Source organism: Crinia signifera, chromosome 2 (assembly GCF_055691185.1).
Source record: "Crinia signifera chromosome 2, ASM5569118v1, whole genome shotgun sequence".
Classification (NCBI taxonomy): domain Eukaryota; kingdom Metazoa; phylum Chordata; class Amphibia; order Anura; family Myobatrachidae; genus Crinia; species Crinia signifera.
In genome coordinates, this window is record NC_139218.1 from 352775841 (window position 1) to 352798668 (window position 22828).

Genomic DNA, 22828 nt, shown 5'->3' on the forward strand with positions numbered 1-22828 from the left:
AGAAGGCCACGGCGCCTTTTCGCGCAGGAGGGGGGGCCGGGGGATCTTCCGCTGGTCGCTGCTACGCATACAACGGGGCAGGCTGTTCCCTGGGGGCGCGATGCAAGTACAAGCACTGCTGCACTAAGTGTTGGGGCCCCCACACGGCTAAAGAATGCAAAAAAGGAAAGCAGGGAGGCCCACCAGCTGCGCAAGCGACAGGTGGACACCCTCACTAAGGCCCCTTCCCCAGTTAGGCTCGATCGCATGGCCAGTTGGCTGGCGGCATACCCCCAAGAGGAGGAGGCTTCCTTCTTGCGGTCGGGATTCGCCGTGGGTTTCCGCCTTCCCATTGACGGGGAGGTGTCGACCTCGTCACCCCGAAATTTAAAATCCGCCATACAGATGCCTGGGGTGGTCTTGGATAAGGTTGCTAAGGAGGTTTCACTGGGTAGGATGATAGGTCCTTTCCAGTTCCCCCCAGTGGCCAATTTAGTTTTATCACCAGTGGGAGTGGCTCCCAAGAAGGCCCCGGGTAAATATCGGCTCATTCAACACCTGTCCCATCCTGTGGGCAGTTCGGTGAATGACGCCATCCCCGAAGAATTGTGCCGGGTTCGATACCAGTCTTTCGAACAGGCTTTAACAATGGTTCGGGGTTTTGGCCCTGGTGCACTGCTGGCAAAGATTGACATCGAGTCGGCCTTTCGCCTCCTCCCCCTGCACCCGGAGTCGTTTCGGTTCATGGGCTTTCGCCTCCCCACAGGCTTTTATGTGGACAGGTGCTTGCCCATGGGCTGCTCGATCTCCTGTGCTTTCTTTGAACGCTTCAGTAGCTTTCTGCACTGGTTACAGGATCAGGGGAGTCCGGGGTGGCCCACTACCTGGATGATTTCCTGTGTGTGGGCCCCGCGGAATCATCGCGCTGCGGAGCTTTGCTCGCATACATGCAAGGCCTGTTTCAATATCTAGGGGTACCGGTGGCAGCTGACAAGACGGAGGGGCCGGTTTCCTGCCTTTCCTTCTTGGGCATCGAGATCGACACCGTTGCTGGATGCTGCAGGCTGCCCCTGGACAAACTGGCCCGTTTGCGGGCGGCAATAGCCCTCGCGCTCTCCACAGGTAAGCTGCAGTTGCGCCAAATGCAGTCTTTGTTGGGTCTGCTACATTTTGCGTGCAGGGTGATTCCCATGGGACGGGTTTTCTGTAGAAAACTTGAGAGATCCGTCTCTGGTGTCAGACATCCCTTACACTTCATACGGCTCTCAGCAGAGCTGAAGAGGGACCTGCGCATGTGGCTCTCCTTCTTGGAACAGTTTAATGGGGTCCTCATATGGCCTTCCCCCCCCCTGCGACAATCACCAACTGCAGTTGTTCACTGATGCCGCGGGAGGGGTGGGTTTTGGAGCCTTCCTGGACGGGTCATGGTGCGCCGCACCATGGCCTCCGGAGTGGGTCACAGAGGGCCTCACTAAAAACTTGCTGCTCCTCGAGCTGCTCCCCATAGTGGTAGCTTTGGAGATATGGGGCGATAGACTGCGCAATGCTAGCATTGTTTTCTGGTGCGATAACTTGGGAGTGGTGCACGCGATCAACCGCCAGGGTTCCGCCTCCCTTCCAGTGGTTCGCCTCTTAGCGCGGCTGGTTTTAAGATGTTTGCTGCTGAATGTACACTTCGTGGCAAGACATATTCCCGGGGTGGAGAACTCCGTGGTGGACGCCTTGTCCAGGGCTGACTGGGCAAAATTCCGGGCCCTGGCACCTCATGCTTCTCCCGTTGGTGAATGTTGTCCCTCTTATGTTTGGCAGATGATCAGGCCGGAATGGAGGGGCTAGCCATGCGGGCTATTGCGCCCACGACGCTGCAATGCTATCGGGCAGGTTGGCAGGAGTGGGAACAGTTTCGGCTGTCTGCCCCTCAAACAGGTAAGACACCTAATGCGGCCATGGTGGCCTTCGTATGGAGTTTATACTCCTTAGGTCGTTCTGTCGCCTCCGTGCGCAGGATACTGGCAGGGGTGTCTTTCTTTTCTGCCTTGCAGGGTAGGGCGGACCCGTCCCGGTCGTTTTTGGTGTCGAGAGCATTACGTGGCTGGCGGAGGGCCTCGCCGGCGCCCCCAGACCGGAGACGCCCGATTGATATGGCCTTGCTACCAGCTTTGCTGGACGCCCTAGGGGACATTTGTTGGCCTGCCTACGAGGTCCTTTTGTTCCGAACGGCGTTTGCAATGGCGTATCACGGGGCCTTCAGGGTTGGAGAGCTGGTGGCTCCGTCGAAACGGGCTCCTTCACCTTTGTCCGTGAACGATTTAGTGGTCCAGGAGGATTCGGTGCTTTGTCACCTGCGACGATCCAAGACAGATCAGGCCGGTAGGGGGAGATGGCTGTCCCTGCTCCCATGTACGGTGGAGGGGGCGTGCCCTGTGGCGCTGGCTACGGCCTTGACACAGGCGCGCCCGAATCTGCCTGGTGCTTGGTTGATGCACAAGGACGGGTCGCCTCTCACCAAATACCAGTTTGGGCACGTCTTGGGACGAGCGCTGGAGGCCATAGGCCTCGATCCGAAGGAATTTGGGTCGCATTCCTTTCGGATCGGGGCTGCTACCTCGGCGGCTGCGGAGGGCCGCTCCGACGCAGAGATTCAATCTCTGGGTCGATGGCGCTCGGCAGCATTCCGAAGGTACATTCGGCCGTCTTTATCTATCACTGATCACCATGGTCGACTGGACGCATAAGCGCTCGCCAACTTCCAGTGGGGGCCTTGAGGTGTGTTTTCGCATTCGCCCGGGGGCACAATTTGGCTATAATTACAATCTGGCATGGCGTACTTGGTAGTTTACTCCGGGCGGTGTGTTTTGTGCCTCAAGAGCTGGTCGGCCACGGTTTTTCCTCCTCCCTATCTTCACAATCTGTTTTAGCGTGTGAGTGCAACGATGAGTTTTTCTCCGACTAACTAACCTCTTGTATGCATATTTCAGATCGACGGGACGTTAAGTCCGTGTGGATGTTGGGCCATTCGTTTGTGTACTGGGCCTCGCAGGCGAAAATCGCCTCTGACATATGCATGTTTCCGCAAGCTGGGGAGGTTAGGTGGTTAGGAGTGAGGGGCATGAGGTGGTGTGCACTGCAGGCCCAAATGATTAGTGCCGTGAAGCAGTTTGGGGTCCCGGAGGTCATTATATTCCACCTAGGCGGGAATGACCTTGGACGGGGATCCGTCCTGGAGCTGCGCTCCATGATTGTCCGGGACCTTCACATCATTGCCCAGGTTTTGCCGTCATGTATGTTAGTGTGGTCCTCCATGATATCCAGGATAGTATGGAGGACAGCGAGATCATGCACCAGCATCGAGCGTTAACGCAAGAAGGTGAACTCTATGGTGGCAAGATACCTGTTGGCTAATGGCGGGGGTGACACGACGCCATCAGCTTCCAGCGCCCTGAGCTATACAGGAGCGACGGCGTGCATTTGAGCCCGGAGGGTATGGCTCTGTTTTTAGGCAACATTTTTGCCTGGTTAGCGGCACGGTGCTGAGCGTTTTTATTAGTGGTGGCGGTGGCTGCGGCCTAGGGCCTGGCTGTGGCGGTAAAGAACGGTCATGCTTTAAGAACTCTGTATGTGTGTAGGTAGTGGGGTACACTCTCCCTCGACAACGATTGTCATGGGCCACGCTTCTGCCCGGGGGATGGCCGTCACCACCAGGCCTGGTGGCTGACCAGGGAGAGTGGCATCCAGCGTTGTATGTATGATGTAGTGATCTTTAACCCCACCTTCCTATAATGACCGTTCTTTGGCGCCGCCACCATTCATAGTCTTAGTTTAATTTGTCAAATAAATTTGACATTCTGTTTTTGAAACGCCAGCACTTGTGTTGTGTCTTTATTTTAAGTTAAGTTTTAGATAAGGTTATATATATAAGTTCTATTTAAGTGTATCAGCAGACAGGTGGGACCAGGGGGATACCCGATGGTGAGTTTAAGAAACACAGAAGGCTGATTAAGCCTGAAGTGACATAAACCACTAAGGGTTCTCACAGGCTACACTCTGCTGTTGGTCACATGGCTATGATAATGAGGATGGGCACAAGGCCTATCAGAGCAGGGGGGAGGGTCTAAGTAGGGTAGGAATGATCACGAGTTTAGAGTGATCTGCCCCTGTCCAAGAAGCCCCACCCACCCTTCCCTGTTTTTCTTTTCCTCTTCGGCGGCGGTAAAGAACGGTCATGCTTTAAGAACTCTGTATGTGTGTAGGTAGTGGGGTACACTCTCCCTCGACAACGATTGTCATGGGCCACGCTTCTGCCCGGGGGATGGCCGTCACCACCAGGCCTGGTGGCTGACCAGGGAGAGTGGCATCCAGCGTTGTATGTATGATGTAGTGATCTTTAACCCCACCTTCCTATAATGACCGTTCTTTGGCGCCGCCACCATTCATAGTCTTAGTTTAATTTGTCAAATAAATTTGACATTCTGTTTTTGAAACGCCAGCACTTGTGTCGTGTCTTTATTTTAAGTTAAGTTTTAGATAAGGTTATATATATAAGTTCTATTTAAGTGTATCAGCAGACAGGTGGGACCAGGGGGATACCCGATGGTGAGTTTATGTAAAATAAATTGTATTTGATTACATGTCTTGAAACAGTCTCCATCATTTTGCTATACATGTGTTTCCCTCCATGGTGTATTGGATATTGTATTTTTAAATAATCAGTCCAGCCTTCACATTCCCTTTTGGGTACCTTGTCTTCTAGTGCTGCCCCAGACTCCCGCTCTTCTTACAATGTTCCACAGAGTGATCATTTGTGTACTGCATTTGGAACCCCCCCCCCCCCCCTCTAGAAATCCTGTGTTTGCCACTGTCTGCCTCTCCCTGTCACACACTGCTGTGTTGCAGTGAACTTAGGTTGGGGTGGAAGAGGGGGGCATAAAATATATTTTTGCACCTGGGCTCACATCGCCTCTGCACAGGGGTACAAAATGTCAACATGCAGTAGGTCGACCTTGACAAAGGTCGACACAAGCAAAATTATGACATGGCTTTAAAAAAAAAAACACTTTCAATGCTTTCGCTATCGTGGATTAAACATTAATGTGTATCAAGTGCAGTGTTAGCGGAGCACGGCATCATGATAGGGTACACAATGCACTAATTGGGGGTACATGTCCACATGTGTCAACATTGACATAATCCCCCAAAAATACACAATGACATTTTCACGCGGCAACATTTTTTCATGTCACTTTTTTTTTTTACAATTTCAACCTTTAGTCAATGCTGACTTTTTGGTGTCAACCCATTTAACTGTTGACCTAGACATTTTCTACCCTTCACTCTACACCCACACCGAGGTGCGGTCCCTAACCAAATAAAAAATGTATATGAAATTCGTTTTTTCCCTTTGGTTTTTGTTCTCTTTAAGATACATACGTGCATTAAGAATGGTAGGATGATGATATATGATGGTGTTTATGCTACTGACAAGTGGAATTCTATTGGAATTAATCATAAATGATTAATTAAAAGATCTGCTCTGAAACAATCTTACATTGAGTTGCACAACTACCACACATCTCTTCTGTTTACTGAATCTGTTCTGGCAATTAGGATATTTTAAGAGCTGAAGCAGGTTTGTTAAGGACAGAGAAGAATAAATGGAAACAGGCACACTGATGATCTAGCTGGTAGCTGGTTACATAGTACAAACTGGCAATTTAAGTAAGAAATAAAGCTGTCGGCACAAACAACAGTTTTGAACAATAGCATTTAATCACAGCGTACGTCCAGAGACATGAATAACAATTGTGACATGAGACAGCAAAAGACAATTGTTAGTATATGTTCACCGTGGGATCTTTGACTTTAACTGCACAATTACAATGATCGATTTGGCTATTTACTGTAGTAAAGGATTTGTGAAGAATACACTACAAATGTACAAAGGTGAGATTCGATAATGGATATCTGAATGATACGTAGAAATGGAGGTGTATTCAATGCCAAAGCGAGGGGGGATTGTATTGCGAGGATGGCTTATTTTCGGCGACGAAAAGCCATCCTCGCCATCCACGGTGAGGTTTGCCGCAAATGCAGTGAGTCCGCTGCATTTTTTGGCAAACCCCACCATTTTGATGGCCACGCTTGCCCTTTCCACCTTGCCAAATGGAACCAGCGAGGTGGAAATGACAAGTGAAGGGGAAGGCGTTGAATACTCTGAAGGCTTATAAGTGGAAAAAAAGAGGAAATAAATAAAATAAAAAAATTTTAAACGGCCTGCGGTCCCCCTGCCTGCCAATTATCAGCCCCGGTCTCAAAGAGCCCATCCTGGTTTTAGACATTAAGGGGCCAAAAATATTGTGATTTCCCGTAATTTCTAAAACCAGCACCAGACTCAAGGGTCAGTCCTGTTTCCTGAAATACTCTGACAAAATGAATAGGGGTCCCCCATATTTTGAGAACCAGCGCTGGGCCCAACAAGCCAGTAGGGTAATATAAGGTCCCGTGGTCAAAGCATTTACCCCCTGACTGGTCAGGCCAGACAGGGACCCTGGGGGGAGTGCAGACCCCCCCCAATAAAGGGTTCCCCCCGTCCAAAATTAACCCTGCCTGGGTTGAAGCACAGGGCTGTCCCCGGTGCCCCAGGGTTGTAGGCACCGGGCTGATTCTTTAAGTGTAAAAATAAGATCAAACCTATTGTATATTGTTGTGGAACTAAAAGTCCCACCAAGCCTGCACTGCATGCAGGGACTTGGTGATCCAGAAAGCTCAAACTGAAAGAGTTTCTCAAACTCAGGGAAACCCAAAGAGTCCAGGGCTGGTTTTGCCGGTGGGGAAGGATACCCCACGTCTTTGTTTTTTTTTTAGCTTAACAAATAAACCGCACATTCCCATTATTAAAAAATTGCTAAAAAAAGCGCAATAGATTTCTGGTTTGTGCCAAAAATCACACCATATTACATGTGTGATTTTTGGCCAAAAATCGCACATTTGACATATGCGATTTGCTGGGATTTTTTATGTAACAAAAAAAATAGCACCCAATTACAACACCCCCAGGAGTGCTGCATAACGTCGGCCTCGGTGACCCAATATTGTGCAGCCAATGTAGGGCGTACAGAAAATAATCCTTCATGGTGCATATAGAAACTCCACCTCAACATATGTTAGTGGCATTTATGGTTCAGATAAGCGCTATAGTTGAGTAGTGTGTAATCTAGACATCGGATGCTCATAGGATTCTTTCAGATCTTAAAACAATGTTGTTGTTTATCTAATCTCTCAACTTCTCAGCTTTTCTCTAAAGGTTTGACAAACACAATGTCATCAATCATAATGTCAACAAAACAGTTATGATGTCATCATTGCTTAAATATTGAAGGCAACGTGTTAACATTATCCAAATGTTGACATTGGGAGGGGGGTGTTAGGCACTAGAGGGAGATTTAGGGATAGGAATTACGGTTCTGGGTCATATTTAATGCAGCCGACAATGGGGGTTAAATGGCAAGGATCGCCCAAAACAAGCGGCCCTTGCCGTTTAACCCCTGCACTGGCCGCTTACCGTATTCAACATTCCGGGGGCATCCTCTATGTCAGAGGACAGCGAGGATTCCCTCAAATGGCGAGGTTTGCAGCTAATACATGGAGCCCACTGCATTTAGCCGCGGGCCTCGCTGGTTTGAATACGGTCCTAAGAATATGGGAGAAATACTTACCGGAAAGCCGTAGGATCGAATTTCTGAACCAAAGGGACATATCATACCCAACCCATTTAGACTGCTTGTTCTAGGTATTCCGAACATGATGAGCACATGAACACAGGGACATATCATACCCAACCCCTTTAGACTGGTTATATTGGGTATTCCGAACATGATGAGCACATGAACACAGGGACATATCATACCCAAACCATTTAGACTGGCTGTGCTGAATATTCCGAACGTAGTGAGCATATGACCAAAGGAATATATCATACCCAACCCCTTTAGACTGCTTGTGGGAGGTATTCTGGACGTGATGAGGACATGACCAAAAGAGCATATCATACCCAACACCTTTAGACTGGTTGTGCTGGGCATAGATGTACAATGATCCAGTGATCTGTGAGGTTTGTTCTCGAGCACTGTTCCTGCACACTGGTATCTAGTATGATACCAGATTTTGAGTCTTTCTTGAGGATAAGCTGTTTCCTAATTGCCAATTACATTTCAACAAATCATTTGCTTTCATTGGCTAGACCTTCAACTATCGTTCTCATTCCTTGAGCTGGGACGAAGCTGGCTGCTCAGCCACAGACTCTTCATTGTGACTGAAGCTCAATTTTCAACCTTGTTTTGCTGATGGAATCTGCTGTCTACTAATTCATTTTGTCAGACTCTGTCATTTACCATAGACATTTTCTGAGGCTCTCCTTGTTTTTGGGAAACGTCTTGCAGGATGCTGTGAACATGTTATTCAGGGCTGATGTACTGTAACTGCCAACAGACTGGACATCTGTCTCATAGTGATTTTCATGGTATTAGACTTGTACAGTAGTTGTTGGAATGAACCATATTCCTTTGCTGTACCCACCTCTGTGATCTAACACTTGCCAGACCAAATAAATCCATCAATGGTTTTGTTCAGTTTCCAGACGTGAGACAGACTTGCTCTTTCCCAACCATTTTAATCCAGGCTTCTGGAATCAATATGAAGCCCATTTGCTGATCCATATTCTCCTGGATCGCAATGTCCAGAATCAAATTGGACTTGTGTATTAACTGAAGAAGTATCAATGGAAATAGTAGAAACTGGAATGTTGTAATAATCTATTGATAACCTTTGCATGGTTATCTACGTGGAGCAAACCTTCAGAACTTTAATGATTCTTTATATCCACCACCCTGTAAACCTTGTTGTTTTTAGGTGATTATTAACTTCTAAACATCTCCATAAAATTAAATTTTATTTTCATAATTGGTGGCTACAAAAATGTGCAGGCTTTAATTAGTAGAAAACACCCAATGAAAACCAACCTGCTACCACGTGTTGACCATCCCCTTTATCTATCTATCTATCTATCTATCTATCTATCTATCTAGCAATTTAGCAACTGATGGTGATAAATGTATGTAAAACATATAACTTAGACAGTAAAGATGGGCCCCCTTCAGCTCTGGGCCCCATAGCAGCTGTACCCCTTGCACCTATGGTAGTTACACCCTTGCCTGATATGCAGTATAAGGCTAACTGCTCCTCACCTCTATGAGGTGAAGTACTGCCAGTGACACTAGAGGTCACTCGACGGACAAAATTACTCCTTTGTGTACAAAAATATATAATAGCAAAAAAAGTGAAAATAATTTTTGCAGGGACACCGATCTGTTTCATACTGGCTGGATATTGAGAGAGGGATCTTAAATTGCTCTTCCGCTAAGTTTATTAAGATCTGGGAGCCCTGGACCACATATTTTAATGTACCCCCAGCCTTCCACTAAAAAATTAGCAATGGATCTCCAAATGGATTAGACAAGTCGGATAGGACCCCCCCCTTTCCGGATCCCTCGTTCCACTTCCCCTACCCTGTCTCTTCGCTTTCCTTGTCTTCCTTCCTTCCTTCATTCACCCTCCTTTTCTTCTCTATTATATTTCTTAAATATTTTTACTATATGGTTACTTTAGCTTATAACAGTGTTGTTTTTTATTTCTCTTTATGTGTTTGTATATGTATGTGTATATGTATATATATATGGACATATATGTATGTATGTGTGTGAGTGTGTGTGTATGAATATATATATGTAACTTACTTATTTTTTTTTGGTTCATTTTATTATTTATCACTGTTTATATACATTATATCTTTAATATATTATCACCCTTAAAAACAAAAGAGATGCTTCTATAATTTACTGACTGTAAATATTTGGTCCGGGTTCTGGAACCACTGCGTTGGTTCCTTAATTTTACGTTAATTTGTTCATACTTGGACCCTGTTCTACATTATGTCTTTTTGCCTAACTATTGCTTGATGTATCCATGGCATCTCATTAATAAAATTTATTTATAAAAAAAAAAAAGAGAGAGGGAGTTGCGAAGACAGAGATTGGAGGTAGGACCAGATAGGGACTGGGGGTGGGGTGGAGAGTTTGTGGGCTAAAAACTGTCGCAGTGAAGTTAAAGTAAAACTGTCATGGCTCAAAGTAAAGACAGGCTTTTTTAACTAGTTTATTTATATTTATTTTAAAATACTTCTTAGAGTATCTTAATGTATTGATAAGACATGTTTACAATGTAAGGGCCTTATTCTGATTGACTCGCAAGGCTGCAAAATTCGCAGCCCTCCGTCCGCAATGCCGTCCCCCCCCCTCGCACGCCGTGCCCCCCCCCCCCCCCGCATGGCTGTGAATGGATGATTTACATAATAATCCATTCGCAGACAAGGAGAACTCATTCGATGGTCGCTGGCCATCGAATGATTTCTCCCGTGCACGCAGTTCAGAGTGACCTATATAGTCACTCTAAACTGCGGGCCCCCTGTGCAAGGACAGGGCGGGCAGCTGCCGCCCCCCCCCCCCGCACCCGCGTTAGTGGCGTAAGTTTGTCCCAGTTGCCCGGAGGCAAGATGAATATTGGTGCCCCCCCCCACACACACACACACACACACACACAATGTTAATCAAAATATATATAGTCTGTTATGAAATATATATTATATACTGTATATAAATACAGAGCGAGAGAGAGAGAACATATATATATTTCAGAACTCAGCCACAGAAGCGATTTTGATGGCTTTCATTTAATGGTTTTAAACTGGCAGTGGTGGAGAGGTGCCCCCTTGAGAGCAGGAGCCCGGCGGCAGATGCCTCCCAGAGTTCTGCCTCTGACCCGCGTCACTGCCTCATTAGACTGGGAACGCCCATGGAATGCTGGGTGTTCCCATATGCTAATGGGGCTGCCCGGCACCCCGCGCCCATCTCTCCCCCCCCCCCCCCCCGCTCGGCATGTGGGGTGCGTGCACCCAGCGAACCGAAAGTTCACGGAGTGCATGCACCCTGTGTCTGCACATGCGCAGACATGAACGCACAGAGGACCGAATGAATCAAAATAAGGGCCTAAGTGTGGGACAACAGCAATGAATATTTAGATCATGGTTTTACATGTTTTCCACTCCTTAATTACCCTTATACCGGGTTCACACTGAGCAATGTCAGTCTGTTTCGCTGTTTCCAAAGATAAATCATCGAAATGCCTCAGTGTGTATGCTCAATATGCGCCCTCCCGCCATCACATGCGATAGTGTAAGGTGTGATGTGTACATCACACCTAGCAATGCCAGTAGCAGCACCTTCATGCCACTGCCTAGAAAGGAGAGACATGAAGGTTGTTCATCTTAAAATAAATCTTGTGCAATGCAATATATTGTTTGGTGGTTAGCAAGACTGCAGTGCATGTGTGCGCTCTATCTTGCTTGTTCTGAGCTCAAGAAAAATCATTAGTAAAGTCGAATGAATTGCTGCGGATTCCAGTCTGTGTCCATCTTAAAGCCCCCGTATGCTTGCTCTGCACAAGCAATCTCTTGGATTGCTTCTGAGCCGGGCAGGCTTGGCTGGGATCGTATGCGATATATCACATGAAAAAGGACCGCATGCTATATATTGCATACGATCCTGCCACCCGGGGAGGTCTCAAGGGGGGATCCCCGGCGACTTCTCCAAAGGGAGAAGTCGCTGCAGTGTACATGGCCACCTTTCCTCTCTACTCTCCTTGTGCTGACCTAAGTTACTCTACTCAGAACTATGAAAAACTTTCTCAATATCACTTCATATATACAGGAAATTGTATATGAAAAGTAATAAAAGACACTCAAGTCGGCTCCAGCCATTAATATTAACATTATATAACAATACATAGGCAGCAGGGACTGTGTAACGGTTAGCATTACTGCCTCACAGTGCTGAGGCCATGGGTTTGATTCCAACCATGGCCCTAAATGTGCAGAGTTTGTATATTCTCCCTGTACCTGCGTGGGTTTCCTAAACCTCTGGGTACTCCGGTTTCGTCCCACATTTCAAAATACTGGTGGGTTAATTGGCTGCTAACATATTTAACTCTAGAAAGTCTGTGTGTGCGTGTACATGTGGTAGGGAATATAGATTGTAAGCTCCACTGGGGCAGGGGCTGATGTGACTGTTCATATATTCTCTGTGTGCTGTGAAATATGGACCAGATTTTGGTTCACTTGCAAAAGCAAATTCTCTCTCTCTATTGGACAAAACCATGTGCACTGCAGGTGGGGCAGATGTAACATGTGCAGAGAGAGTTAGATTTGGGTGGGAGTTGTACTTCAAACCGATATCTATATTGCAGTGTAAAAATAAAGCAGCCAGTATTTACCCTGCACAGAAACAAAATAATACCCAAAACTAACACTCTCTCTGAACATGTTACATCTGCCCCCACCCCCATTTTTACCATTAAAGAGAGAGAATTTGCTTTTGCAAGTGAACCAGAATCAGGCCCTATGTGTGCGCTATATAAATAACTGCTAATAAATAAACAATGCATTATTGATTGATCATTTAGGTAATTGATAATTAAAATAATAAATATTTACACTACAAACAAGACTGGCATTATCAGGAGACACTGTGACTACTTAATTATATGGTGTGTCATTAAGAAGAAAAACTGTAATCACAGACTAATTAATCAAAACATTGGGCAGATGTATTAACCCTTAACAAGAGATAAATGCAAGGGTGATAAAGAGAGATAAACGTCCAGCCAATCAGCTCCTTACTGACTTTTTTCAAACACAGCCTGTGACATGGCAGTTGGCAGGTGATTGGCTGGACGTTTATCTCTCCAATCACACTTGCATTTATCTCTTGTTAAGGCTTAATACATCTGCCCCATAATGTGCTATATGCTGTAAAGCTGATGTGTCACACTCCGCATTAGCATAGTCTACGCAGGACACCCTCCACCGCCCCAGTGTTTCTGGAAATAGGTACTGCACGTCATTAGGATCTAAATGCCAAAAATCCTATTTGTTACTGGAAAGTTGTGGTAAAAGTGTAAAACGTAGATATTGATGCAGATCTATTATATTCAGGTAAGTGTTGGCTGCAGAGACAATTCCACTGTGACACATTGATTTCCTACTTTTAATTTAAGACTGCAGAACGTGTACCTCTACGCAAAGGATTCCTTTTAAATGTTCACTTCTTTCTATACAGTACGTGAGTGTGCAATTTAATGGTATAGAGCCCTGAGTGTTATACTTCTCTTCTGTGCATAATAATACCCCAATAGGCTACTTTATGTAGCTCGCACAGGATGCAAAGTTTGCAATGAATAAGAATGTTTCACACCGCATACAATATTTTCATACCGCATACAAATTTTTCATTTCACTGTGGGAATTCTTCATTCATGCCATTGTGAGATTTCAATTATTTTGCATTGGGAGTGTACTAAAATATCAAATACTTCAAAAAGTTTTTTTTACATAGAACTCCCCACCTGCATGATGTAGTGTCAGTAATTGGTACACAGTAATATACTGTATCATCTGTTGTGACTGTATTAAACTCACTGCCTACAAGAATATTTATTTTTTATTATTTTCTATTTTAATGCATTACATGTTTTTAATTATGGATAAAGCATATCTATCTATCTATCTATCTATCTATCTATCTATCTATCTCTCGGCCCCCTTGACTGATATTCGGCAGGTGGGATTTAATGTCCCGCCTGCCAAGTGCCGAAAAGGGGGTGTGGCCGCGAGAATTGGCCCTGGATTGTTGGGTCCGTTCTGCCGGATGCCTGTTCAATGCTGTCGGGAAAGACAGCATTGAATAGGCGCCCGCCGCTATTTCCCCCATCGAAAATAGCGGGGGGGGGATTGAATACCCCCCTTAATGTCACATACATTACATGGAGAATATATTAGCTGTGAATTTTGTTCTTCCTGTTGCAGATATTCATTAAGTTAATAGTGGTAAATCCACTCGGATATGGAAGGGCTACTGTATGTGGGGTAACGTTATTACTTATTATAATACCGGATAAACGAAGAAGCCAGTCCGCTATTTGGATAAGCCAACATCTGCAAGCTTGTAGGGTAAATTGGAGGATGGACAAAATTTTTTGATTGAGTACAATCCTGATTGTCTACATGCATAGGCGGCATACTGGCTAGGTCATCACTATGAAATATCGACATACATTATTTTTTACACTTTTTTTTTAGCCGACTTGTGCGGTCAGGGGTTATTTCATACCCTACCATCCACTTAGGATATGGAGGGAGACTGTAAATAGTGCCCAAAGCATGACAAGCGTAAAGCATTGCGTCGAAATTCAGGAAAAAAAAGTGAAAACTCATGTTGACCTTTTCACTATCTACCTTCCCATTGTCGACCTAATGCTTGTGTCGACCGTGACACAAGCATTAGGTCGACAATTAGGTCGACTGTGGTTGACCTAATGTTTGTTGACCTACATAATGTAAACCCTATGGTCCATACCCTGCAGGGGCTCATTAGCAAGTTGTTTTCAGTCAACACAATTAGAAGTGGAGACAAGCAGGATGAGTGTATGAGCAGTGGTTAGGTACAGATCCTAGTGAGAAGGTCGTATCCAGCTCTGGACCTACTGTACTGCAGGTGACCGCATCAGACCCAGGTGTAACAATGCAGAGTACAGCACAGATGCCTCTGCCAGTGCTCTATAACTCAGTCTCTCAGACACTGTAGGGAGCCCAGAGGGGAGCAGGAAGCAACTATATGACTACACGAGCTGCTGGGTCGTATCCAGCTCTGGACCTACTGTACTGCAGGTGACCTCACAGACCCAGGTGTAACAATGCAGAGTACAGCACAGATGCCTCTGCCAGTGCTCTATAACTCAGTCTCTCAGACACTGTAGGGAGCCCAGAGGAGAGCAGAAAACAACTATATGACTACACGATCTGCTGGGTCGTATCCAGCTTTGGACCTACTGTACTGCAGGTGACCTCACAGACCCAGGTGTAACAATGCAGAGTACAGCACAGATGCCTCTGCCAGTGCTCTATAACTCAGTCTCTCAGACACTGTAGGGAGCCCAGAGGGGAGCAAGAAGCAACTATAAGACTACACAAGCTGCTGGGTCGTATCCAGCTTTGGACCTACTGTACTGCAGGTGACCTCACAGACCCAGGTGTAACAATGCAGATTACAGCACAGATGCCTCTGCCAGTGCTCTATAACTCAGTCTCTCAGACACTGTAGGGAGCCCAGAGGGGAGCAAGAAGCAACTATATGACTACACGATCTGCTGGGTCGTATCCAGCTTTGGACCTACTGTACTGCAGGTGACCTCACAGACCCAGGTGTAACAATGCAGATTACAGCACAGATGCCTCTGCCAGTGCTCTATAACTCAGTCTCTCAGACACTGTAGGGAGCCCAGAGGAGAGCAGAAAACAACTATATGACTACACGATCTGCTGGGTCGTATCCAGCTTTGGACCTACTGTACTGCAGGTGACCTCACAGACCCAGGTGTAACAATGCAGATTACAGCACAGATGCCTCTGCCAGTGCTCTATAACTCAGTCTCTCAGACACTGTAGGGAGCCCAGAGGGGAGCAGGAAGCAACTATATGACTACACGAGCTGCTGCTGAAGCTAATTAGACAGAACATATCCTGACAGCTAGATCAAATCTTATCTCCAAAACAAAGCGTGTGCACTGCGCCAGGATACGCCGGCTGCTGTACACACTCCAATAATACAGGAGCTCTCACACATACAAAGCAATTGAGCATTAGCAGCGCATACACATCCCCTCTCTGCCTATGCTGGTACACTATACGTACATGTGTCTTATATCCCACTGCGCTTTATTCTATAATTATAGCAATTCCACTCTGAAGATACTGCAACAAATACAAAAGATCTGCTTTGGGTAATTTCAGGAGAGGTACACAAAAACAGGGAACATGGGGCGTCTATTATGCTCAGCACCGAGAGCTTTCAGAAAGCCTATTCTTTAATTTTTTTTTGTATGAGCAGAAAGAACAAGTCTATTGAAAAGGGTGTAATGATTCTGAGACCTGAGAGATCAGAAATAAGTGAGGTTCCCAGGAATAGACAATGCTGTGCTCTAGAACTCTCAGCCCTTTGACCTCCCAAACTATTCTACTTCATATTCTTAACATAGCATAATAATAACCCCCCCCCACACACACACACACACACACACACACACACAGACACACATACACAACATCCCCACCCCAGTCTGTTCAACCCAAACAAGAGCCACTTAACATTGCTTATTCCAGGAAAGCATACTGAAAGTTCCTCTCATCCCTGCCAAGTGGCACTGACTCATCCCCTGCTACAGAGAGGAAGTACACAGCATCCCCACCAGATATATGGGCAGCATGGAGTGCTGCTTGCAATCTGATTGTCAAAAGGGAATACACACTCCCCTTAAAAGCTTGTAATTGATTCCCAGAGTCTACCAGTAAACCCATTAAGAGGATGGAGGAGATCAGACGATAGAATCACGTCAAGTTGCTTCCTGAAGGCATCCATTTCATCCGGCAAGTGTTTGTAAATAATTTACAAATCAGGATGAAAAGTACAACCCCAATTCTTCACAGCCAACTAATACCCTCACCCCAAATTCTACTGCCCCCCCCCCCTGCGATTACTTTAATTAATTAGTGTCCAAAAATGTAAATAAAACAGATTCTCATTTTTTTTTCTCCGCCTAACACCTCTAAATATTTCTAATCTGAGAGATTTCATGGAGATGTTCCACATTCTGCATCATGCAGGTGCAGGGAGAAGGGACTTGTCTCAGAGGAGTTTTGGAGGCAATAGAAAATATTCATAAGTCACATGTATGGCTGACCATCACTAGTAAACAGAATTCATAGGCACATGTTAGATATGTGTGTGATAGATAGATAGATAGATAGATAGATAGATAGATAGATAGATAGATAGATAGACAGATAGCATTAGGTGATCACGGGTGAAATGTAATAGGATGAGAGATTCAGAAAGTGAGAGATTTGGTAAGAAATCTCCAGTTTTTTTAAAGCGGCAATCATTTACACTGCAAAACCAGTTTGATTTTGCAGTGTAAATGATTGCCGCTTTAAAAAAACTGGAGATTTCTTACCAAATCTCTCACTTTCTGAATCTCTCATCCTATTACATTTCACCCCAAATTGTAATTTCACAATTTCATGTCTAATCATATACTGTATATATGTGTATAGGTTTTTTGGATATCACAGCTTATATATTGCACTTACAAACATACTATAGATCTAGTGCATAAGTGAAGAAAAAACAATAAAAGCAAGGAGTAAAACAGGAATGATTAATTAAGCAGCGCACTTAAAGCAAGCTGCATGACAAGAGAGGCTTACCTGTGGGTCTCGGTCACTGGAAATGCCTTGTTTTTCTGCAGTTCCTCAGTACACTGGCTGGGTGAGAGCTTGAGACAAAAGAAAGCATTGATCTGAGCTGGTTTTCTCCCTGCAACTAACAGCCCAGGATGAGCAGTGCTTGAGTGACAGGGAGGGTGGGTTATACCTAGCAGAATACATAGAGGAGGAGAGCAGCTGCTGGTGCAGGGGTACAGAGAAGGACTGCTGCAGCAATTCTATAGCTGTCTGTATGGAGAGGATATGTTGGGACTTCATTAAGTTTTCTGTAATGTATATATACATATACAGCGCCAGGTAGACAGGCAGCATTTCTGCTGTTTGATAATGACAGAGAGACATTGGAAGAAACATTTCTTGTGCAGGAGGGATGATCAGGGTTATTGCTGGGCAGGAGAATGTATTGTATAAGGGTGTGAGATGGACCAGGCACACACTTCACTCATACTTGAGTTGCGATGAAAGACCAGAGGATGCAGATCCATATGTACTGTATGCACAATTACAATTTACATTGCCATCCTCAATCCTAATTTCTCAAAACGATCTGTTTATAGCATCTTTACTGGAGGAGCATTAGCACAAGAGTAGGACAGAATGATTAATGGTGTATTTACACTTCCTGGTTTGTCTGACATGGTATCACGTAGTGGTGTGCGGTGGGGTGAGGCAGGTGAGGCACAGCCTTTCCTGTCATACTAGCGCATATGCCGGAGTTTTAAATTAATAAAATATGTCAAAAATACAAAGAATATACTAAAAAATTCTTATTTTTATTATTCTAGTCATTTTTATAGTCAAAACTCTGGAGTAAAAAGTCTATGGCAGGTGAGGCAGTGCCTCACCTGGCTACCTTTTCTGCACATCTCTTACAAATGTGTATAATGCCGATATGTACCCCATGGCTCATATATTGTGTGCAAATCTGGCTCTGGTACTTGCCAGGGACTCTTGAGCCCAGTGGCGTAACTATGAATTGGGCGCCCCCCCCCCCGCCGTTAATGGGGGGCGCCCCCCGCCGCACCCCCCACCCGCAGCCTTACCTGTCTTGCTGGTCCCGTCCCGGCTCCCTTGCTGGCTTCATTCTTCTGCTAGTGAGACGGACCAACACAAAATGTCCGCCCCCATACAGCAGACAGTTTCAGAGAACTGTCTGCTATATGGGGCGGACATTTTATTGTGGTCCGTCTCACTAGCAGAAGAATGAAGCCAGCAAGGGAGCCGGGACGGGACCAGCAAGACAGGTAAGGCTGCGGCCGGGGGGTGCGGCGGGGGGCGCTCCCCATTAACGGCAGCAGACACAAACAGATTTCTTTACCAAATAGAAACACAAATTATGTCCCCAGTCGCTGGTCAGGTAACCCTCCATATATTCCTCATGGGATAGTACCCAAAAGAGGAAAAGAAAATAAGATACAATAGTGCAATATAGTTAAACAATGGAAACAGGAATAACTATAGCTTATATTGTGGTGAGACCCGTACCATTCAAATTTGTCTACGGTTTAGGTAGAAAAAAGTCGCATAGGGAGGAACAGTCACGTCACCACACACTTAGACAATCCCAGTCCACAATCATGGGGGACCCGGAAAATCGGAAATAGTGCAATACAAATTTGTATTTATTATTTGGTATTGTATTCTATTTATATGAATAGGTGATTCATATTACCATCTAGGGGGTAATCAATGTCGGGTGCTATTTCCAACAGGGGAAATAGTGCCCTCCGTTATTCAATGCTGATGTTTCCGACAACGTTGAAGGCGGATTTCCGCTAAGCAGAGCCGACTTCAAACCAAGTCAGATCTCTTTTGTCAGAAACAGCCCAGGATTGTCAAATTCACAGCTGTTTCTCGAACAATCCACAGCTGTTTTTGCCAACACGCCCACTTTTCGACACTCCGCAGGTGGAATTGAAGAGTCTCTGTCAAGAAGAGCAAAAACGGGCCAGGATTCCAAGTAGGAATCCAAGATTGAATACCCCCCTTAAGGGCCCCTTACACTTGTGAGATTTTGTCAGATTTGACCCAATTCAGAGGGATTGGGACAATTTATCTGACAAAATATGCACAATCCTGTGCACATTGGGTCTAACCAAGAGATTGATCCTCCTGCACATAGGATAAATCTCAAGTCAATCAGGTCCAACTTGTTGGACAACAAGTTGGACAAGTGTAAGGGGGCCTTTAGTGTACTCCATTGGCAGCTTCAACACACATTTTTCTACAAACAAAATTTCTTTCGTCAAACAGATTTCTTGCACTAAAACATAATTGTGGGAAGTTGCACATTCTTACAATGTCTTACCAAGAGATTGTGCATTTTATTATCTGCAATACCATTGCATAGGTGTCTACCCAGCTTCCATAAACTGGATCAAATCTAAGGGAATAGAAGACAAAAACATGTTTCACCAAATCTGTTCATTAAGCCTAATGATTGTTATGTACGTTTGACTTTTCAGCTTTGAATGATGTTATAGTTACTGTGCCCATCAATGAGTATTACAGTAGCTCTGACAGCTTCTAGTTCCAATTGTGGTGGGCAAGTATGCAGGAACTCGATAGTATGTCACACCTGTAGTGGAACCAGAGGCTGGCTGGCAGCTTTCAGTCTGGGGGGCAGACTCAAGCAAGTGGCCAAGCTTTTGTGCCAGCGTATGCAATGCAAAAATGAGTATGGCAAAAAATGTTGTGGGTGTAGTTGAGTTTGCAAAGTTTAAATAGGTATTAAAATATATGGAAAATGGTTAAGGCAAAGAGCTACTGTACTTTATAACAAATGTATTGTGACTGTGTCCCTGTGGCTCCCTAAATACCCAATCCACCATCCAAAAAATGCACCAAACCGAAGCTTCTGCATTTCATGCATTTTGACATAACATCTGAAAACTCCAACATTACATGTGGTCATATACATTAACAATGCTATGTGCAATCACTTATTGAAGATGACAGATTGCAGACATTAGGCAAACCAGCTTGTGGTTATAGAGCCAACAACACCAAATAACCTGTACCATAAAGACAGTGTCACATCCTATGTCCACTTGTTACCACTTGTTACCACGCAACATGACTTCAAGCCACATCATCTGATAACGGGTGCTTCCACACCCAACAATAGCCCATCAATGACATCACTTTCTGACAGCATGGAAATCATTTTGGGAACCAAGACTGGCCCATGAGACTGGTGCTGGTTATAGAAATATGGGGGGACCCCACTTTTGTCTCCTTGAATTTCTAAAACCAGAACCAGTTCATTGAGCCCGGGGATGGTTATAATCAGATGTGGGGACTCCACGCCGTTTAAATTTTTTTTTTTTTATTAATTCTCTTTTTTTTACACTGCCCAGCAGTACGATGCTGGTGGCTTATATGTATTTGGCTGCTGTATTTTCGGCACTCAAATACGAATGGCTGTGACATCGGAATATACGAATGAGGAGAATACGGCAGCTTTTTAAATTTGCCATATTCTCCATTCGTATTTGCGGGTCGTATACGGCTGATCCCGTTCGTATGGGGATCAGACGTTTTTAGTACATTTTCCCCGATATATCTCTTTCTGCACTTCAAATCACCTTTTTTAATTTAAATAATATCACCTAAGAAAAAAATTGTGGAATTCTAAGTAAAACAAATCTTTTGGATCTAAGGCTGGAAGTTGAAGCTGATGATAATGCTGATGAAGCTGATGAAATGATAATGGCTTTGCTACTGATGTGACAGCATTTCCTGATGAGAAGCGTACATGCTGCAGGGCTTCATACTGGAAAGGTAATGTGTCAGAAGATATAGGCAGGTCTCAGAACTATTTGGGCTAGTTCCAGAATGTATTTCTACTGAAATTTAGCACTACTTGTTATTCTTGGCAAAGCCCCTTCTTGATATAGCATCCATTGCTAAATAAAATGCATGGTATAGTAAGTTCTCAAATATTTATTGGAATAACAGGAAACTGGAGGTCTATTAAGTGGAGGTGTTGCCCATGGCAACTAATCTAATTCTATCATTTATCTAGTACAGACGTTCCCACGGTCAGCCCTAAAGGCACACTTACATTGTTTTAGGGACATCCAAGCGACTTGATTAGTACTCCAGTCAATTAGATTTATCCATCTTTGCAGGGTCAGACTAGGTTATAAACAGGGGAATAATTAGAAATTCATGGGCCCCATAGCAAAATACTGAAAGCCCCCAGGGACAATGTCAGGAACACAGAGAAGGAGCGACAGCACCGGGGAGAGAAGGAAGGAGCAATAGCTACAGGGAGAGAAAGAAGGAGCAACAGTGATATGGAAAGAAGGAAGAGGAACAGTGATGGGGAGAGGGGGAAGGAGCGACAGCAATGGGTACAGAGGGAAGGAGTGGTATTGATGTGGAGAGAGGAACTGAACGGCAGTGCGGGGAGAGAAAGAAGGAGCGACAACGACATAAAAAGAAGGAAGGAGGGACAGTGACGGGGAGAGGGGGAAGGAGCGGCAGCAATGGGGAGATAGGGAAGGAGTGTTATTGATGGGGAGAGAGGAAATGAACGTCAGTGACGGGGAGAGAAAGAAGGAGCGACAGCGATGGGGAAAGAGGGAAGAAGTGGCAGCGATGTGGAGAGAGGGAAGGAGCAGCAGTGACAGGGAGAGAGGGAAGGAAGAAGGGACAGCAGCAGGGAGAGAGAAGGAGCGACAGGGAGAGAGAGAGAAGGAGGGTCAGTGATGGGGAGAGAGGGAAGGAGGGACAGTGATGGGGAGAGAGGGAAGGAGCCGCAGCAAGGGGGAAATAGGGAAGTAGTGTTATTGATGGGGAGAGAGGAAATGAACGGCAGTGACGGGGAGAGAAAGAAGGAGCGACAGTGATGGGGAGAGAGGGAAGAAGCGGCAGCGATGTGGAGAGAGGGAAGGAGCAGCAGTGACAGGAAGAGAGGGAAGGAAGGAGAGACAGCAGCAGGGAGAGAGAAGGAGCGACATGGAAACAGAGAGAAGGAGGGTCAGTGACAGGGAGAGAGGGAAGAAGCGGCAGCGATGTGGAGAGAGGGAAGGAGCAGCAGTGACAGGGAGAGAGGGAAGGAAGGAGAGACAGCAGCAGGGAGAGAGAAGGAGCGACAGGGAGACAGAGAGAAGGAGGGTCAGTGACGGGGAGAGAGGGAAGGAGCCGCACAATGGGGAGAGAGGGAAGGAGCGGCAGCGACAGGGAGAGAGGGAAGGAGGGACAGCAATGGGGAGAGAGAGAAGGAGTGGTAGTGATGGGGAGAGAGAAAAGGAGTGACAGTGATGGGGAGAGAGAGAAGGAGGGACAGTGATGGGGAGAGAGAGAAGGAGGGACAGTGATGGGGAGAGAGAGAAGGAGGGACAGTGATGGGGAGAGAGAAGGAGGTACAGCGATGGGGAGAGAGAAGTGATGGGGAAA

At 45.6% G+C, this 22828-nt stretch overlaps 1 protein-coding gene across 2 annotated transcripts in view; it reads right to left on the reverse strand.

The window, feature by feature from the left end:
• Nucleotides 1-22565, reverse strand: part of SERTM1 (serine rich and transmembrane domain containing 1) — a 43814-nt gene extending 21249 nt beyond the window's left edge. Inside the window, exons 1-3 of one of the 2 annotated variants that reach the window (XM_083169777.1) lie at nt 21489-22565; nt 19731-19805; nt 17405-17472 (exon numbers count right to left, since the gene is read on the reverse strand). The gene's annotated coding sequence lies outside the window, so the exon portion shown is untranslated. Of the gene's footprint in view, nt 1-17404; nt 17984-19730; nt 19806-21488 lie in introns of those variants that run through there. The other variant, XM_083169776.1, reaches the window with a different exon arrangement.
• Between the last annotated feature and the right edge of the window lie 263 nt (nt 22566-22828).